A 7,063-nucleotide genomic window follows, 5' to 3' on the forward strand; every position below is an offset into this window, starting at 1 on the left:
AAAATACAACGACTGTTTACCAATCCAAACATTCAAACAATATACAAGATCACTTTAAGCAATCTATACAATATTTCCAACAACCCAAATATTGTTCCATCTTACCCGAAATTGTCTCCAAGCCCGAGAACAACTTCCAAACACATTCTTATCTTCCAAATTCATGATTTATACCATTAAACCACACACTAACAATGCAATATTCGTAAACGTAAAAATTACATAAAATTCGCATAAACTTCCAAATCATCTCATAATCAACATAACATTACTCTAAGTTGTTAAACTTGCATTTCTCATCAAAAATCCATAACGACAACGACTAAAACGCTAACGACGATTTGTTAATTCACAACTACCCTAAGGGGACCTATTAAAACACTACTTCCACCCACAAAAATGATTTTCATCCTTTTCTTCACTCTACAACCATCAAAACATGTTAATTCACATTAATACATTACTTCCAAAACAACATACATGTGCACGGCCAAACCCACCTACACGACTTCAACTCCAACTTGGTTCCTATCATGATCTTCTTCCTTTTTAACATACTACAACACATATAAACCATGCATAACACATAAAACAAGATTGAAACTCACCTTTCTTCTTCAACTTTACAACTTGCTCAAGTTGGTGAATGATGAAAACGAATAATCTATCGCCCCCAATAACACTTCCACGTTAATTAGCACCCTCCAATTAGTAAGTTTGCATGAAGAAACAATTTTTTGAATGGCCAAATCTTGGTCTTGTTTTTCTTGAGCTTGGCCGAATATGGCTTGCTCTTCTCCTCCAAATTTTTTCTTGAATTTTCTAGATAATGAAATGAGAAAGATGATGACTTATGTCCAATATATTTGGCTTCCATGTGGCCTTGGCCCCACTCACATGGCCGGCCACCTCCCTTATATTTCATGAAATATATTTTTTTTTTTGTTCACTTTTAGTCCCAAATTTCTCTAATATTCCATACCACCATAACATACACACTTATACTTCTAAAACACCCAAAAGTCTCGACTTCGTACCCCGGAAGAGTCTTGTCCTTAACTTATCAAAGTTGACTCGAGACATCCCGACGTACGAAATACGGGATATAACATTCTTCCCCCCTTTGGAACATTCGTCCTCGAATGTTCGACTGGTCTTATAAGGTCGGATAAGTATTTCGGGGGTTTTCCTTACTGTCTATAAGGCGTATCATCACTATCAAATAACCTTATCGCACACATCTCAACCTTTGATCTCACACGGTTGTATTTTCCTCACAACATCACGGTAAGTTACTCATTGTCGTTCTTTTGCCGTATTGTCCTCTAATCCCACCTTCCGATGTCATGTCGTTTAGGACCTCCACAATCACTTCCCGCCGCCGCTTCCCGCCATCATCTTAGCTTCTAGCTTTTTGTCCTTGTCTCGCGAGAATCTGCCCCCTTGGCCCGAGTATCCGTATCTCGTATTTGTGGTGTTAATTACCTCTACTCAACAGTTGGGTTTCATCGTACCCACTTCCCCCTTTTTAGGTGTGCTTATCATTACTTGATTATACTTTTGATCCATATTCTTAATCTCGCCGAGCAACATTTTTGTTCCGACATTCGATTCCGTCATAGTTGACCCTTGACCCTTTTCATCTTTCCTCCTTCCATGTATTATTGTATTAACACTTCCCGAGCTTAACTTGTCGTGAAAAGCTGCATCAGCCTTACTTAGGACATTTGCGCTAGTTGTTTCTTTCAATCGTTTGTTATACCCCGCGTTTTCGAACATGAGTTTGACATGTACCTCATCATAGTATATGTGGGAGTTTTTAAGTGTTTCAAAATCCTAAAATGAAGTTCGTCGAGTCTAGTTTGTAATGCAACAAACCGTTCATTGATGGGACATCGGAGTAGAGAATTCTAGAGATTACAAAGCGAACTGTCGACGAAATAGCTTTCAGCGAGTACCGCTACGGTACGGCTACGTCTCATCGCTACGATACCGCTACGGTACAAAGTGAACCGACTTCAGACTTAATCCGTTTTAAGGGACAAAATTCTCATTTTTTTTTTTCACCAAAGCTCCAAAAATTTCAGAGAAAATTCAGCACAAAAAAAAAAGGGAAAAAAAATTCTGCCTTCAACTTGATTTCAAGAATCATAATTTTCTTGAATTCTTGTCAAGTTCGAGATTCTCTACAAAGTGGTATAATTATTATAGCAAGAAAGCTACTCTTGGTTGCAAGTTCACAAATTCAAGAAAGGAGAAATTGAAGGAAAGGTAAGAATTTTTTTCATTCTTATGTTATGGAAGGCTTATATATGTTGTAGCATGTGAAAATGAATAAAGTATGAAATTGGTGTGTCATGGTTATGTGTGTGGGTGGCCGTGTGCTATTGAGCAATGGAAAAAGGATGAACAAATTTCATTTGTTATGTTAATTGTGTTGTGGTAACTTTGCTGTGCTGAAAGAGTACTAGCCATAATTTGCATGAAAATTTGGTTGTTAAGTTGTTGTAGGAAGTTTAGTGATTTTATGGTAAATTTATGTAATTTATGGAAAAGAATTGTTAAGGTGCAAATTGTGATTGTTGTTAATGAAATTGGAAGATAAAATGTGTTGTGAAAGTTTATGTCGAAAATTGGAAGGTTTTAAGTGAGTTGTGGTTTTGGTGGAACTTTTGCATATTTTGTGGAACTATGAAATGCTTCGAATCGCACTTGAATGGTCTTGAATTAGATAAAGAATATGGGAAGTGTTGATACTAGTTTGATAGTATGAAGTTGGGATGGAAGTTGTTGAACTATGTAGTGAAGAGAACTATTTACGTTATATGCGTTTCGTGATGCTTTTGATGTTATTGGCATTGTTGGGCTTGTTGTTGATTTGGGCCGAGCCATATTCTCGGGGATGCTATAGGTACGGGGGAGGTCTTCCGGAATTTCAAGAGACCGTATGATATTAAGTTGAATCCTTAGAATTAATAATTCACAATTGGTAAATGTGACCATTTGTAGGATTTTTGACGAAACGATTGGAGTCTTGACGAGCTTAACAAGCAAGAAAGGTATGTAAGGCTTTTACTCCTCTCTTTTGGCATGTCTTAGACCTAATAGGCTTGGATATAAGCCTTGGGGATGATTCTATTCTTAGAAATCTAAGTTTGGATTTGACCCTTTTCATTAAATGGAATTGAAACAAATTTCTTGTGCCTCGATGAAATAAGTGTTTAGACATCTACGTCTTGTCCAACCAAGACCGAATTGCACTAAGACTATCATAATGACTCCGTAAAGCTCAATGTATGAAATTTACGTACGCCACCGTGACTTGGCCCGAGGTGGGCCCACAATGCTCGAGATCTTTTGTATAGTTCCATTTGGCTTATTTTGGTACAATAATTGAAGGAAACTTTTTGAATTTGTCCCGACTACCACGGGGCCGGTTGGTTAACTACTTCATTATGTTCTATAATATACTTTCTTTGGGTAACAATGTTTCTAATATGATTATTACTTCGGTTTTCCGAAATGGTTTCGGAAATGCGTTTGTGGTTCAGATGACTTTTAAAGAACTAGTTTTGTGCAAAGAAACACAAAATTGATTTTTCTAAAACCACTCCGATGGGGTGTGAGATTTAATATTTAGTCTTTCTAAAACCACTCCGAAGGGGTGCGGTGGCCTCGGCTTATGCCCGAGTGTGCTATGGCCTCGGTGCAGTATGCACGTACGGCCTCGGTGATCAGCGAGTGTGCCATGGCCTCGGTTCACGTCCGAGGTACACTATGGCCTCGGCTTATGTACGAGTGAGCTATTTTTCAAAACCACTCCGAAAGGGGTGCGAGATTTTACTATTTTATTTCACTTACTACTTATGTTTACATTATCATTACTATTATGCCCGAAGGAGACAGTCTTTATTATTATGCGGAAGCGGCAATGCCCGAAGGGGCCATCATTATTGTTATGCCGGAAGCGGCAATGCCCGAAGGGGCCACTATCGATATCGAGCGGAAGCGGCTGCCCAAAGGGGCTATCATTATTATGCGGAAGCGACATGCCTGAAGGGGCCATCATTCCTACGCGGGCGCTGTCCGAAGGGACTATTGTGATACTATATTTAGATTGTGCATTCTAGAATTCGTGTACTCTGTATTTATATTGTGTGTGCTTAAAGAACGTGTGTTCACTCGCATCGTTTACTTAAGGATTGTTCTAAGACCCCATGTTTACATTTATGTTTCTTCCAGCGAGGGCTGCAGTAAATGAAACTTGATTGTGACTTCTTCTCTCCTAAATTAAGCTATGGTTATTATATGTTATCGCTTTACATACTCGGTACATACTTCGTGCCGACCCTCTCTTCTTCGAGTGCTGCGTTTCATGCCACGCAGGTACACCCAGATGAAGAGAAGACTTTGCTAGAAGTTGTTCCCGCGGGATTGGCGAGCTCCATTTCAGTTCGGAGTGTTGCCGAGTCAGAGTTTGTATGATATGCTTTCTGAATGAATGTTAGAGACTTTGCAGACAGTGTCGTGGGTGTTGGTTGTCAGTTTGTAAGCGGCTCCAACGGCAATACGTCATATGTGATTGGTTTTGTTTGACTATAGATTGTATGTAATTTGAAAGCAACGAAAGAAATACTTCTGAAAGTTATATTTTGCATTCTATCTTTATTCGAAAAAAATTTATGTGCGTAATAAGAGTCTGTGGGTTCGCTCGGCTCGAGATGTGGGGGTCGGGTGCCCATCACACCCTAGTAAGGTCGGGGGTGTGACAAAGTGGAAACATTGAGGCATCCACGAGGGGTTGTGAGAAAGTCGTGTCAATATAGAATCTTGTTTATGGTGTGTTGCGCGCCACACTTATAATCTAGAGGCCTAGGGTCAGTGGTTACTTTTCTTTCATAACATAGATCGTGCCATAGAGCCAAGTCATAGGGAATGAATTTCTCCGAAATTTGGTTTCGAGCGAAAGATAAGCATCGATAGAGAATAAATTTTCGCTATTATTTGGAAATTACGAAAGGATACGCGGAGTAATCAAAGGTATGAAAGATATGTGTCGGGTAAGATATTGCCAAGGCTGAATATAGTAGGTGAGGATTAAAGGTGGCGTAAACAATGATGCAAATGGACCGGGTATGACGTCATTTGGACACATAGGTATAAGATTATCATTTTCATATGTTGATGTTCTAGGTACTTAAATGACTCGTCGAAACAATGATATGATATGTGTATATGTATGTTGAAAAAGTGAGGCATTGTTGGTATTTCTCCGAGCGAGGTTTTGAGACGGCCCCAATTACGGAATCCAAGCCTACTACATGTAGAAATTTTTTTCGAGAAAAAAAAAAAGAAAATGAGATATGGGTTTTTACGCTCTCCACTTGAAATCTCGTGCCAAATAGTAATAGTGAGATTAAGACAAGAGTAACGGATAAGAATTGTGATGTATATGAACGTATTGATAAGATAATTTTGAGCTATTAAGGATATAATTATGATCGACCCCGAGAATTTAAAAGGTTAAGGAGTGGTAACAACCATACCATCGACATCAGTCATCGACAATGTGAATATAATGAAGATTGTTATGAAATTAAGAAAAACCTAGGAGAAGATGACTTGGGACATTTTCAAAAGACGATGAAGAAGAAATGTGGTTGGGAAGACTATTCCAGACGGTATGTCATGGTAATATTATTCGCAAAATATACAAACTTTCCAGATCTTTATAAGACCATTCGACTAGTTGAACATTCGAGGACGAATGTTCTAAAGTACATTATGTTATACCCCGTTTTCGAGCATGAGTTTGACATGTACCTCATCATAGTATATGTGGAGTTTTAAGGTGTTTCAAAATCCTAAAATGAAGTTCGTCGAGTCTAGTTTGTAATGCAACAAACCGTTCATTGATGGGACATCGGAGTAGAGAATTCTAGACGTTACAAACTGAACTGTCGACGCAGAAATAGCTTTCCCGCGGTACAGCTACAGTACCGCTACAGTACCGCTACAGTACCGCTACAGTACTGTAGCTACAGTAAACCGACTTCAGCAGTCCGTTTTAAGGGACAAAATTCTCATTTTTTTTCAGCCAAAGCTCCAAAAATTTCCAGAAAATTCAGCACAAAAAAAAAAGGAAAAAAAATTCCCAAGCCTTCAACTTGATTTCAAGAATCATAATTTTCTTGAATTCTTGTCAAGTTCGAGATTCTCTACAAAGTGGTATAATTATTATAGCAAGAAAGCTACTCTTGGTTGCAAGTTCACAAATTCAAGAAAAGGAGAAATTGAAGGAAAGGTAAGATTTTTTTTTTCATTCTTATGTTATGGAAGGCTTATATATGTTGTAGCATGTGAAAATGAATAAAAGTATGAAATTGGTGTGTCACGGTTATGTGTGTGGGTGGCCGTGTGCTATTGAGCAATGGAGAAGGATGAACAAATTTCATTTGTTATGTTAATTGTGTTGTGGTAGCTTTGCGGTGTAAAAGGAAGAGTACTAGCCATAATTTGCATGAAAATTTGGTTGTTAAGTTGTTGTAGGAAGTTTAGTGATTTTATGGTAAATTTATGTAATTATGGAAAAGAATTGTTAAGGTGCAAATTGTGATTGTTGTTAATGAAATTGGAAGATAAAAATGTGTTGTGAAAGTTTATGTCGAAAATTGGAAGGTTTTAAGTGAGTTGTGGTTTTGGTGGAACTTTTGCATATTTTGTGGAACTATATGAAATGCTTCTGAATTGCACTTGAATGGTCTTGAATTAGATAAAGAATATGGGAAGTGTTGATACTAGTTTGATAGTATGAAGTTGGGATGGAAGTTGTTGAACTATGTAGTGAAAGAGAACTATTTACGTTATATGCGTTTAGTGATGCTTTTGATGTTATTGGCATTGTTGAAGTTGTTTGTTGTTGATTTGGGCCGAGCCATATTCTCGGGGATGCTTATAGGTACGAAGTCTTTGCCGGAATTTCGGTGAGACCGGTATGATATTAAGTTGAATCCTTAGAATTAATAATTCACAATTGGTAAATGTGACCATTTGTAGGATTTTG

This window comes from Lycium ferocissimum, chromosome 3, assembly GCF_029784015.1.
Source record: "Lycium ferocissimum isolate CSIRO_LF1 chromosome 3, AGI_CSIRO_Lferr_CH_V1, whole genome shotgun sequence".
NCBI lineage: Eukaryota > Viridiplantae > Streptophyta > Magnoliopsida > Solanales > Solanaceae > Lycium > Lycium ferocissimum.